Below are 14406 nucleotides of genomic sequence, written 5' to 3'. Positions count from 1 at the left end.
ACCATATTACAAAAATTCAGTATTTCCATTGAAAAGCAGTTAGATCCCCAGGCCACAGCACAAAGCACTGGAAAAGTTTTACAAAGTTCTTTTACACGTATTATCTCATTTAATTTGGTGCCATAAAACCTAACTTAGCTCTTATGACGTTTCTCCCAGGAGATGCAATCAGCCTGGGGGACTGTACTGCGTATTCCTTACTGAAGCTCTGCTATCTGGAACCCCAAGTAACTGGTGGTAGGTATTCCCATGGCTTGGGGAGGTGGTGAGGAAGCAGACCAGACGGCTCTTCCCTTTTGTCCCGACAGGGAGCATTTTAGAGTCAAACCATCACTGGATTTGGGGTCATGAGCTATGTGACCTGGGAACTATGATGTAACCCTTGGAAGTCTCCTACTTTCTCATGAGCAAAATGGGAGCTGTGAGGACTAAAGGAGATGAAAGACGTCAAGTGCTCTGGGACCTATCACCAGTTATAACCCATAGATATTAAGTCACTGTTATTCTCAGCCATCCTCGAGCTGATGGGGCAGAAAGAAAGTAGAAAGCTATCTGGAAAGGGGAGAGAGGGGAACACAGCCCCTGTGGCAGCTGCTCGAGGGGTCTGTGGCCATCATTTGCTTTGAAAAGGCAGGCTGAAATCCAAATGTGCAAGTTAGAAACTAGTTGTACTGAAAAAAATCCAAAGCTTTAGGGGTGCCATCTATGTAAGATGAGCCAAGGAAGAAAGAGGGAGGTGGAGGGAGTGATGGAGAAGCAGCGAGGGAATTTCTTCACTCCGATCTGGACAGATGGAGTTCTAATTTAATGAGGTCTTGAGGGGTTTCAATGATCAGAAGTGGGGCTATCAGATCTTTTATATGAATGACAGATAGGAACAGAGTTTTCCCAACACTTTAGTGACAAACATTAAGATAAAAGGAACACATGAAGACGCTTGCTTAAAATCGCCTCCAGGGTCGGCTAATCCTGGTTTGAACTTCAAAACACAATGCGGGGCTGAAGATAATTCATCTTCCATTTCCATCACAGTGAGGCCAGGCAGTCACAGCCTCGTGGACGAGGACCACGGAGCCTAGAACTCAAGTCTGGGGGCTTCCGGCGTACTTCCAAGATGGGCCTCCTTCTAAGAGGATCCCACGCGGAGGGTGGACCCCAGAGAGACGCCTGTTAATTTAGAGCAAGGCAGAATCTCTGCTGAAGACAGGGCAGACAGCACATTAAAAATACACACCAAATGTATTTGGTATCATCAACCCCCTTACGTGCAGGTTAGGACTAAAGTTCTATTCCTACCAAAGTCATGCTTAATCTTAAAGATACACGCCACCCGCCACCCCTGAGCCTCCTAAGATAATATGTACAACTTAGAGCTCAAGTCATGAAGGACAGTTTTCACTTAGCACAATCGGACTGGTTGGAACTGGCTGCAGAAATCTCAGACACTGCTTTCTCCCAATTTCCCATTACTTTTGAGCCCATTTATCTGACATGCCAAGGGTTATGATGTACGAATCACATATATATATATTTTTATCCTCCTGTGTCCTCCCTCCTTCTGGTTGTTTTTCATAGTAACTATCTCTATGTAACAGTTGATTACAATTTTGGGGAGGATCTTACATACTTATCATAATGACAGTTTTATATATCTCTTACGTCTTTGTACAAAAGAACTTAAACCACTTAGAGTTTCAAACTGGATAAAAATCCTCTCTGTTACATTTACATGTACAATCACTAAGCATCATAACAAAAATAACAATTATGTCTTAAAAACTTACCTACGTTCCAATAGCACATTGAGTTATCTTGATAAGCACATATATTATCTCATTTAATCTTAACTCTACCACGTAGGCATCACTATTCCTATTTAACATATGAGGAAACTGAGCTAAGAGAAGCTAAGTAACTTGGTTACAGCCAATAAACAGGAGAGCTGCAATTCTCACCCGTTTCCCTCTCAACCCCACAGCTTATGCTCATCTTACTACAAGGTGCCACCACTCTTTTTTTTTTTTTTTTTTGTGAGGGCGATCAGCCCTGAGCTAACATCCATGCTAATCCTCCTCTTTTTGCTGAGGAAGACCCGCTCTGAGCTAACATCTATTGCCAATCCTCCTCCTTTTTGTTTTCTTCCCCAAAGCCCCAGTAGATACTTGTATGTCATAGTTGCACAGCCTTCTAGTTGCTGTATGTGGGACGCGGCCTCAGCATGGCCGGAGAAGCAGTGAGTTGGTGCGCGCCTGGATCCGAACCCCGGGCCGCCAGTAGCGGAGCGCGCGCACTTAACCGCTAAGCCACGGGGCCGGCCCAGTGCCGCCTCTCTTAAGTGTCAGTATAGCGATACAACCACCTGAGAACCCGTAATGGCCCACTACCAAACTTAACTATCTGCCCATCACAGATAATAACGAGCCCAAATTCTCCCCTCTGGTCTCCTCTTAGTTCATTTGCTCAAGGCCATTTTACCCAGAAACAAACCGAACCACATGTCTGTAGAAGAGACACACAGACAAGAGGAGAAACAAGCCGCATAAACAGCCAGCCAAGGGACAAGGACCGGAATGATTCCTCACGGCAGAAAAGGATCCAGAGGTCACGTGGGCCCACAAGCAGGGATAAAGTAGCCAAGGAGTCCTGGTAGAGGAGCACGAAGCAGCAGTGGGACAGCCTGTCTCCGAGGTGAGGAAGGGCCGTGCTACTTCATGCTGGGCCTTGCATCAACGAGAAAACACAACTGCTTGTTGTGTTTGTACTTGTGATGCAGACAGACCCTAATGAAGTAAATTGTTTACTGATTTTGTTTTTATTGATTTTGTGTCAATAGATTGTCCGAGGATTAAAAAGTAAGCAGCATTGTTTGTTGGAGAGCCCTACAGGAAGTGGGAAAAGCTTAGTCTTACTTTGTGCTGCTTTAGCGTGGCGACAGTCTCTTCTTCATGTAAGTATGTGGTTGATATATTCAGCTTGATTATTGGGACTTGAAAAAAATATAATAAAGTACTTTTTATCCAGAATGATTCATTTAAGGAAATAGCAGTAACTAAGAATATACTTTTGGTCTTTCTTTTAATCCTCCCTGCTTGATATTTTAATGAATCTCAATATAAACGAATACTCAAGTGGTTGTGCCTTTATTACATTATTAATCTTTGACTATTATCTTTTTGTAAGTTATGTAAGTTGATGATAATTTCTCTATAAATGTCTCTGACAGCATAAGTGTTTCTCTCCTGTCCTAATTTGATGCTACAGATAGGGTGACCAACTTGTCCAGATTTGCCAGGTACTTTCCCAGGTTTAGCCCTGAAAATCTTACAGCCTGGGGGACCTCCCAATCCTGGGCAAATTCGAGTGGTTGCTCACTCTAGCTGCAGAGGATGATGAATGTTTGTTTAATTAGAAATATTATGAATAGAGGTTCTTTCACTTTGAGGGAAGCCAGCGGATGAAAGCTTAAGCGAAAAAGCTGAAGTGCCGTTGTCACGTCGTCGTACGTGCCGCTCAAAGAGTGTTACAAACGATGGCGAGGACTGAGGAGCTTCACGTCATTTCAACAGTCCAAGTACACCACCTTCTGAAAGAAATGGCACTTCATCAACTTGTCAAGGTAGGTTATATTTTTGCCTGGGTCTGTTGGTATGTGTAATAGGAACCTTCATTACTGTTGTTATGAGACCTAATTTGATAAATTTGATGAGCATAATTCATTAGGTACCTCCATGTAATTTCTCTGGAATTATTTTTAGATAACACAAGAGTGGTCAGAAATCCTTGGACTACTTTATTCTTGGCTTGGCTTTTAATTGATTTGGACATTTTGCTAGCTTAAATCATTTTTTGAAGCAGGCAAGGCAAAATAAATGATATTCAGAAATTGATGTTATTTGTAGGCAGGATTGTTAATTATAAGTTAGAATTTTAGAAAACATTGATTTGTATTGTAAGACAAAATCTAGTTAGCCTCATTCATTCTTGATAAGTTTGCATGAACTTCTGAAGCCAGTATCCTGCATGAGGATGAGATATGTTTTAGGTATGATCCTTGAATAGTTCTAATTAGATTTATTTAAGTGAAATATATTAAGAATAACATAAGACTCTTAATTTTTAAAAAATATTTCTCTGGCTTTGACTATATGGAAAAGATTGGTCGTTATTTGCCTAAGACCTAGGAGACATCCTGTACACGTTGCTCTACCTTATTTCTCCGTGCAAATCTCTATCTCCATTGACAACTCCCTGGTCCAAACTACCATCTCTTGTTTAGAGCATGCAATAACTTCTTTTCCTGCTTTCACTCATGCCATTCTTTAACTAATCACTGGCAGGGAGAAAAGAGGTGGCCATGACTGACTTAAGTCTCAACGTATCCACTTCCTAAAATCAAGAATGGAGTCGTCTTCCTCTAAAGCACATGACTATGTGTGGAGGAGGGTGGCTGCTGGAACCCAAGTGTGATTCTGTTAGGAGTGAGGAAGAGGAGATGGAATAGTTACTGGAGAGGTGACCAATAGTGTTGTCTACACTGTTTTGACCCTTAGCCCTTTTGACTTTCTTTCCATTCCTTCAAAGGGTCATGCTGGGACCTCAGCTGCCTCCCTGTCTCCTGCAGGAGACTGTGCAGGGGATGGCTCTCCCTGCACAGAGGCTGGGCCCTCAGCTGCCTCCTGTTCTCCTGCAGGAGCCTGTGCAGGGGATGGCTCTCCCTGCCCAGAGGCTGGGCCCTCAGCTGCCTCCTGTTCTCCTGCTGGAGGCTGTGCAGGGGATGGCTCTCCCTGCACAGAGGCTGGGGCCTCAGCTGCCTCCCTGTCTCCTGCAGGAGACTGTGCAAGGGATGGCTCTCCCTGCACGGAGGCTGGGCCCTCTGCTGACTCTCGTTCTCCTGCAGGAGCCTGTGCAGGGCATGGCTCTCCCTGCACAGAGGCTGGGGCCTCAGCTGCCTCCTGTTCTCCTGCAGGAGCCAGTGCAGGGGATGGCTCTCCCTGCTTGGAGGCTGAGGCCTCAGCTGCCTCTTGGTTTGTCTTTCCAGCTTTCTACCCTTTCTTGTTTTTGTTTAGGCCACAGGAAGAGCAACGCGTTTCGTGTGTGGCTTCTGGCTCTGGTGTCCCACTTAGAACAGCAGTCTGTACCCCAAGATTATGCACATATTTACCGAAAGGGCTTTCTTTGATACATCAAATCTAGACTCCATCTGGGATTTTCCTATCAAATTAGAGAAATTCTATTTCAAATAAAAACAGAAAAGGAAAACCTATCAGGCCGTGCGAAAAGAAATGGGCAGAAAACACATGGCCACCTATGGCATGATTTCACTTATAGGAAACATCCTGAACAGATTTAAAAAAAAAAAGGAACAGTGACAGAAAACAGATTAGGGGTTGCCAGGGCCTGAGGGAGAAAGTGGGAGTGAGTGCTTTTATAACAGGGTGTTCTTTTGGAGAATGAAATATTGTAAACGCATACAGCGGTGATGGCTGCACAGCATTGTGAATGTACTTAATGCTCAGGAACTGTACAATTTAAAATGTAAAACAGTAAAGTGTTCAAAGATGAAAGTGAAATTTATTTTAAATAATCAAGATATAAACAATAAAATAAAGCAATGAAAGGAACCATGAAATAGAGAAACACAATTAGGAGGATGGGGAAGGAAATTTGTGGTAAGGGAGCAGGTGGAACAGGTGGGACTGGAGGTGCTAATGAGGGAGGTTCCCGAGCTAGCTCTCCCAGGCCTCAGAATTTGGCCTCAGCTGCCTCTCTGTCTCATGCAGGTGCCTGTGCAGGGCTTGACTCTCCCTGCACAGAGGCTGGGCCCTCAGCTGCCTCCTGATCTCCTGCAGGAGCCTGTGCAGGGGATGGCTCTCCCTGCACAGAGGCTGTAGCCTCAGCTGCCTCCCTGTCTCCTGCAGGAGCCAGTGCAGGGGATGGCTCTCCCTGCTTGGAGGCTGAGGCCTCAGCTGCCTCTTGGTTTGTCTTTCCAGCTTTCTACCCTTTCTTGCTTTTGTTTAGGCCGCAGGAAGAGCAACGCGTTTCGTGTGTGGCTTCTGGCTCTGGTGTCCCACTTAGAACAGCAGTCTGTACCCCAAGATTATGCACATATTTACCGAAAGGGCTTTCTTTGATACATCAAATCTAGACTCCATCTGGGATTTTCCTATCAAATTAGAGAAATTCTATTTCAAATAAAAACAGAAAAGGAAAACCTATCAGGCCGTGCGAAAAGAAATGGGCAGAAAACACATGGCCACCTATGGCATGATTTCACTTATAGGAAACATCCTGAACTGATTTTAAAAAAAAAGGAAACAGTGACAGAAAACAGATTAGGGGTTGCCAGGGCCTGAGGGAGAAAGTGGGAGTGAGTGCTTTTAGAACACGGTGTTCTTTTGGAGAATGAAATATTCTAAACACATACAGCGGTGATGGCTGCACAGCATTGTGCATGTACTTAATGCTCATGAAGTGTACAATTTAAAATGAAAAACAGTAAACTGTTAAAAGATGAAAGTGAAATTTATTTTAAATAATCAAGATATAAACAATAAAAAAAAATCAATGAAAGAAACCAAGAAATAGAGAAACACAATTAGGAGGATGGGGAGGGAAATTTGTGGTAAGGGAGTAGGTGGAACAGGTGGGACTGGAGGTGCTAATGAGGGAGGGTCCTGAGCCAGCTCTCCCAGGCCGCAGAAATTAGCCTCAGCTGCCTCCCTGTCTCCTTCAGGCGCCTGTGCAAGGGATGGCTCTCCCTGCACAGAGGCTGGGCCCTCAGCTGCCTCCTGTTCTCCTGCTGGAGGCTGTGCAGGGGATGGCTCTCCCTGCACAGAGGCTGGGCCCTCAGCTGCCTCCTGTTCTCCTGCTGGAGGCTGTGCAGGGGATGGCTCTCCCTGCACAGAGGCTGGGCCCTCAGCTGCCTCCTGTTCTCCTGCTGGAGGCTGTGCAGGGGATGGCTCTCCCTGCACAGAGGCTGGGCCATCAGCTGCCTCCTGTTCTCCTGCCGGAGGCTGTGCAGGGGATTGCTCTCCCTGCACAGAGGCTGGGACCTCAGCTGCCTCCCTGTCTCCTGCAGGAGACTGTGCAGGGGATGGCTCTCCCTGCACGGAGGCTGGGCCCTCAGCTGCCTCCTGTTCTCCTGCAGGAGACTGTGCAGGGGATGGCTCTCCCTGCACGGAGGCTGGGCCCTCAGCTGCCTCCTGTTCTCCTGCTGGAGGCTGTGCAGGGGATGGCTCTCCCTGCACAGAGGCTGGGACCTCAGCTGCCTCCCTGTCTCCTGCTGGAGGCTGTGCAGGGGATGGCTCTCCCTGCACGGAGGCTGGGCCCTCAGCTGCCTCCTGTTCTCCTGCAGGAGACTGTGCAGGGGATGGTTCTCCCTGCACAGAGGCTGGGACCTCAGCTGCCTCCTGTTCTCCTGCAGGAGGCTGTGCAGGGGATGGCTCTCCCTGCACAGAGGCTGGGCCCTCAGCTGCCTCCTGTTCTCCTGCTGGAGGCTGTGCAGGGGATGGCTCTCCCTGCACAGAGGCTGGGCCCTCAGCTGCCTCCTGTTCTCCTGCTGGAGGCTGTGCAGGGGATGGCTCTCCCTGCACAGAGGCTGGGACCTCAGCTGCCTCCTGTTCTCCTGCAGGAGACTGTGCAGGGGATGGCTCTCCCTGCACGGAGGCTGGGCCCTCAGCTGCCTCCTGTTCTCCTGCTGGAGGCTGTGCAGGGGATGGCTCTCCCTGCACAGAGGCTGGGGCCTCAGCTGCCTCCCTGTCTCCTGCAGGAGACTGTGCAGGGGATGGCTCTCCCTGCACAGAGGCTGGGGCCTCAGCTGCCTCCTGTTCTCCTGCCGGAGACAGTGCAGGGGATGGCTCTCCCTGCACGGAGGCTGGGCCCTCAGCTGCCTCCTGTTCTCCTACAGGAGCCTGTGCAGGGGATGGCTCTCCCTGCACAGAGGCTGGGGCCTCAGCTGCCTCCTGTTCTCCTGCTGGAGGCTGTGCAGGGGATGGCTCTCCCTGCACAGAGGCTGGGGCCTCAGCTGCCTCCCTGTCTCCTGCAGGAGACTGTGCAGGGGATGGCTCTCCCTGCACAGAGGCTGGGCCCTCAGCTGCCTCCTGTTCTCCTGCTGGAGAGAGTGCAGGGGATGGCTCTCCCTGCACGGAGGCTGGGCCCTCAGCTGCCTCCTGATCTCCTGCAGGCGCCTGTGCAGGGGATGGCTCTCCCTGCACAGAGGCTGGGCCCTCAGCTGCCTCCTGTTCTCCTGCTGGAGGCTGTGCAGGGGATGGCTCTCCCTGCACAGAGGCTGGGGCCTCAGCTGCCTCCCTGTCTCCTGCAGGAGACTGTGCAGGGGATGGCTCTCCCTGCACAGAGGCTGGGGCCTCAGCTGCCTCCTGTTCTCCTGCAGGAGACTGTGCAGGGGATGGCTCTCCCTGCACAGAGGCTGAGGCCTCAGCTGCCTCTTGGAGTCCTGCGGGAGTCTGTGCAGGAGATGTCTGTCCCAGCACGGAGGCAGGGATCTCAGCTGCCTCCTCGTCTCCTGCAGGAGGCTGTGCAGGGGATGGCCCTCCCTGCACAGAGGTTTGGGCCTCTTCTGCCTCCTGGTCTCCTACAGGAGACTGTGCAGGGGATGGCGCTCCCTGCACGGAGGCTGGGGCCTCAGCTGCCTCCTGCGCTGCTGCAGGACATGGTGGGTATGATGGTTCTCCCGGGATTGAAGCTGGGTCTTCTGGTGGCTCTGAGGGTTTTATCACTGTCACTGCAGACCGTCTCCCGGTAGCTGCTGGTCCAGGCCTGTGGGACACCGGCGCCTCCATCGGGGAGATGGATGGAATATCCCCTTCCGCCAGCTCCACGCTGATCTTCTTCGTGGAGCTCTGCAAAGACAGTGACTGGCTCCGTCCCAGAGGCATCAGAGCCCTGCCCAGCTGTCCTTGCTGCTGCTTCTGCCCTCTGGTCCTAATTCTCCCAGATCAGGCACACACCTGTGCCTGCACATTATTCCACCCCTGAGGAAAGACCTACACCTCAGGGGCTTGGGATAAACCTCAGGCAGAAGGGCACCACCCCGCACTCCACATCCCACCCAGCCGGCCTTGACCTGGGCTTTGAACCTGACCGACCCCCCAAGGCTTCTAACACCTCACCGACTGCTCCTGCTCATGGTGGTCTACCCACATGAACCCGCCCTTCCAGGCTCACATGGGGAGGGGATGTGGGGCTGCCCAGATGGGACCACAGTGGTAGCCTGGTTTGGAATGGCCTTCCCTGGGCCTCCCGGTGTTACCTTTCCGTCCCTCCGGGTAAACGACCAGAGCCGTCGGCCGTGAGAGGGGCACCAGCATCTGCATCGGTCTTTGGGGGCTTTCCTGGGGCTCCGGCCCCTGGTCATTGGGAAGCAGCAACTGAACATATTGCTCCTTCTAGACAAGTGCTAGAGAAGTGAGCTCGCTTGGGGGCTGTGTTTAGGATGTGGGTGCCTAGTTACCAGGGTTCCAAGTTCTATTGGGCTCTGTGAGGTCACTTCCTGGGATCTCCTTACCTAAGCTTCCTCCTCACACAAGACCTTCCTAAGGGCCCCCCGGGCTGCTGACTGCTCACTCTCCATCTCCATACCCTGTCCAGACACAGTCACACCGACACAGTCCACCCCACAGCCTCTGGGGAGGTCTGGACGCAACCAGGGCCCCAGCTTTGAGGACACAGAGTTGAATTCAGTCCCGCTCCTGCTTCTTGCCAGTGATGTCACCCTGGACAACCCTGCACCTCTCAGGGCCTCCCCTCTCAGGGTCTCTCCTGTGTTCATGTCCCTCTCTGTAGTGGGGGTCATTCTAGCATCTACTTCCTAGGGATGTCATCAGGTGTATAGACCTAGAGATCCCTTCAGAGTCTGTGAATCCCGTGGGCTGCTCCCACACGTAGCTCCTGCACAGACTTGGCAGTGCAAGGATTACAGAAAGGGCTGGCTGTGGCAGAGAATACAACGCAAAGAGGCTTGGGTCTGCTGGGCATCTGGGAGAGGCACTTCCCCTCTTGCCTGTTTCCCAGTGTTCCTAGGGAGGGTTGAAATGAAATGACGTTCAGACATCATCTCCTTCTGGCTCGCAACCCTCCAGGGCCTCCTGTTATGTTTAGACTCAGGTCCAAGTGCCTGAGTGGTGGTCATCTCAGCCTATGTGGTGGGCAGCCCCCACAACGGCTCCCAGCGTTCCCACTTCCTAGGCACACATCCTATGTAATCCCCGCTCCTCTATGAGAATGGACTTTGCGGCTGGCTTCTAACCAATAGAATAGGGCCGAGTGATGGGATGTCACTTCCACGGTCAGCTTAATGAAAAGTCTGTGACTTCTGTGTGGTTCTGTCTCTCCTGTGTTCATTCTATCTCTCTGTCTCTGTCTCTCTCTCTCTGTCTTTGTCTCTCTCTGTGTCTCTGGCTGTCTGTATCTCTCTTGGTCTCTCCCTGTCTCTCTGTCTCTCTCTTTGTCTCCCTGTCTCTGTCTGTGTCTACTCTCTTTGTCTCTCCTCCCCATCTTTCTATCTCTGTGTGTCACTGTCTCTCTTTCTCTCCCTCTTTCTGTCTCTCTGATCCACTATTCAGGAGAAGCCATATCAGATATTATGAGCTTCCTTCCCTATGACACCCCCTAGTGCAAAGAACTGGCAGAGGGTCCCGGCCCACAGACAGAAAAGGCCTGAAACCCCCCCATCCAAACTGAATCCTACCACTGCCCCGATACTTGCGAATGATCTCCGAGATGGCTCCTGCCTCTATCGAGCTTCAGTTGAGAACACAGCCCCAGCCTCCTGCTAGACCTTGACGGGGAGCCTCCCAGCTGACCTGAGCCTGGACCCTGGTAGAGACACTGTCAGATGCTCAATGATAGGTCTCGTAAGTGCTAAGTGAGGCTAATGCTGTCACCCAGCATAGACAGCTAGTACCTCCTTCCAGGCCTGGGTCTGGCCCTGCCATCCTCTCTCCCTCACTTCTCTCCTCCCCAGCTCACTCTAGCCACACTGGCTCTTTTCTCACCTCCTCTCTCGTCAAATCCTCTTCTGCCTCCAAGTCTCTGTGCCTTTGAGCTTCCCCCCAGCACGCTGTTTGCAGACAGATGCAGGGCTGGCTCCTCTTGTCCTTCTGCTCAGGGCACAAATGTCCCCAGGGAGGCCCTTTACACCCAGCTAGGGGCTCCAGGCCCTCCCTCCTCCAGCACCCTGCTTCGTTGCTCTGTAGCACCTTCTCTTCTTTTTCACATGGATTTGTTCATGATTTTGTCCTTTCCACCTCCAGGCTGTGAGCTCCTGGAGGACAGAGACCATGTGGGTGCTTTCAGCACTGCCCTCAGGACTAACATGGGCCCTGCTCAGGGTGAGTGCTGGGGCCACAGTAGCTGAAAGAATCATGAAAGGATCTCAGGGTCCCCTCCCACCTCTGAGCAGCTCCCATTGTGGACGTGGATGCCAGTAATCAAAGGTGCCTGTTGCTTTGGACAGGGGAACACCCAGAACGAGCCCTGGGCGTCCCTTCCCTGCTCCACTTGCTGCATTGAGCATGAGTGGACACAGGACACCCCTGGTGGTCAGCCCCAGCCTTGCAGCCCCAGGCAGGAAAGCAGAAAGCAAAACACACACCTTTCTTTGTTTGGGGTCCTCAAGGCAGTGGTTCCACCAGGGCCGAGGACGCAAAGGAGCAGGACCTGTGGGCTCCAGGAGGGACGTGAGGGACCTCAGAAGCCTCTCTTGCTTCTCGCTTTCCCTCCACTGGCCGTGGCGTGTCCCGTTGACTCACAAGGCCTCCTCGCCCCAGCCAGGGCAATGACTCCACCTCACTTCCAAAGGAGGCCCCCGAGGCTCCGACAAGGATGGCCTTGTCCCTGGTCCCCAGACAAGTCGACCAGTGCTCTGCCATGTTCTGCACTGCCCGGGCCCCCAGTCCCCAAGCTCTCAGGCTGCCTTCTGCTCAGCAAGACCTCGAGGGAATGGAATGCATTTTACAAGGACTCAGAGAACAGTGGGTCATGGATGGAGAATGAAGGTCAATAGACTCTTCTACAAGCCTGTGGGACCCTTAGAGTCACCCCATCTATGCACCCCAATTTACAGAGGCGTAAGATCTAGCCTTCTCTGCTGTATCCCCTCCCCCCTAGGGGGTCACATCCTAGTTCCCGGTGCCCAGAGTGGTGGCCACAGGACGCCAGACCTGGTTCTCTACAGGCTGCTCTAGGGATGGCCCCAACCCCTGCATCCCCCTGTGTACCTTGGGGACCCCCTGCCCACCAGTCTGGCATCTCTCCCCTTCATGCTATGGGCCTGGGCATGTTGTTAGGGGACCGGATGCCCATGCCCCATGGCAGAGCTGCCTCCAACCTCTTTCTTCCTTCCTCCTGTCACCTCCCCAGTGAGCACTTCCCTTCTGAGACCCGGCTGGGCATTCAGAGTGTGTGTGTATGCTTGTGTGTGTGAGTGTGTCCACGTGGGGATGCGTATAGCAAAGGGCCCTACATGGGAGGGCGTTGGCAGGGGTCCCCCAGGGGATTAGGGGCTCTCATTCCCAAAGCAAACCCCTTGGAAGTGCTGAGGCTGGCCTAAGAGCTTGGAATGCTCTCTTCCCCTCTGGACTCTGCCCACCTTGTGACCCCAGGGCCTGTCCCTGCTTCTCTTGGCCTCAGTTTCCCAACTGTCCTGTGAGGGTTGGACACGGAGCAACATCAGCCCTGATGAGCATGGACATGGCCCGGGATCTCTGCCCACATGAGTGTGGCAGGGATCCCCTCACGGTCTCACAGGCCTCTCTCCTGTGCGGCAACCAGGCCTCCTGTCCGTGGTCAGGCACACAGAGGGGCCCTGCAGACAGCACTTCTGGATGACACAGCTCGCAGCACACACGTGTAACACAACGGTCCCTTGACATGGCTGCTTTCGTCTGTCCCCTCCCCAGCCAACTGCTCGGTGACCCTCACATCCCCTACGTCACAGGAACACGCCACAGAAGCCAGGTAGGCCACACGGTGCACAGTTGGGTAGGTTGGACATCTGGGGACGTGAGGGTCACTGAATATACACCAACCTCACTGTCCTGGTCCACAGACTCCATCCCAGGGTCCAGCTCCATGCATGGCTGGTCCTGCGGACACGAAGACAGTGGTGGACACAGACCCTGGGCAGGGAGAAGGCCAGGCTGCCCTTTTCCCTCCTCCTCTACACCCCCTCCCTACCACATGAGGTCCAGCCAGTCCCTGCCTGCAGCCCTGGCGGGTGTAGGAGGAGCTGAAGGGAGCCCAGCTGGGCAACTATTGGAGGGAGTTACTGTTATTAGGGAGCCCACTGGGTGCTGAGTGATTGCACCCCATTTTACAGATGACCAGTGGTCCCAGCATTCAAGGTCACTCTGCTCTAAGTGACCAAGTCCAGACGTGAACAGGGGACTAGAAATCCTTGATTTTCACCAGCATTGAGCCCAGCATTGACCATCGAGGCCTTGTCCTGCGTTGGGGCTCCCCCAGCCAGGCGACCTCCTGAGTCCAAGCACTTTGGGCAGCTTCGTCTCCCTGCTTGAATCCCAACACACCCTCCTGAGGTCAGAGTCACTGACCCCATTTTTCATGGAGGAAACTGAGGCTCCGAGAAGACACCACATGACCTTTCCTGTCACAGGGCTGTGAGGTGACCCAGCTGTGGGTTTGACCCCAGGTCAATCTGACCCTAAAGGCTCTGCTAGCACAGGAGCCTGAGGAGGTGGCCTGTGAGCCCAGCACAGAGGTGAGTCCATCCTGGATGGGGGCTTGGGGGAGGGGCACTGCAGGCTAGGAGCTCTGAAGGGGGCAGGGGCTTGGCAGGGTCCTTGGGGAGGAAGGCTTTAGGGAGGGTGGGGTGCGGTGAGGGGTGCACTCTGGGGACGGTGTCTGGACCAGATCACACAGGGCCGTGACTCAGGCAAGGAGTCGGGCTTCACTACAGGTTGGTTGGACTTGAACGAGCAGTCTCATCAGATCCTCGGGCGGTTAGATCCTAGATTTGGAGGGAGCTGCTCGGTGGGCACCTTATCCACCTCCACTCAAGCCCAGATCCCCAAGAACCAACAGGATGAGAAGGCTGCCTCCATTTCCTCCCGTGTACAGTGGGCACTGTGGCGGTCGCCTACCTCCTGCCTGGGCTGGGCCTGCTGCCTGGAGGGCCCAGAGAGGGCTTCTTGTCAAAGTAGCCATTCAGGACAGGTCTGTGCTCAGAGAGCTCTGAGTGACGGGACCAAGGGCACGTCCCACCAGTGGGCTAAACAGGACGCTCCTGTCCACGTTGCTGTTGTTTACTCCAGGTGGACAGGGATGATGCAGCATCGCCCACCGTGTGGATGGAGAGGGCCAGCGAGGAGCTATGGTTGAAGAGCCTGAGACACGACGCTTGGTGTGACCAAAGCTGCCATGGGTGTG

This window comes from Diceros bicornis, chromosome 30 (assembly GCF_020826845.1).
Source record: "Diceros bicornis minor isolate mBicDic1 chromosome 30, mDicBic1.mat.cur, whole genome shotgun sequence".
Lineage (NCBI taxonomy): Eukaryota > Metazoa > Chordata > Mammalia > Perissodactyla > Rhinocerotidae > Diceros > Diceros bicornis.
This window is presented reverse-complemented; position numbering follows the sequence as displayed.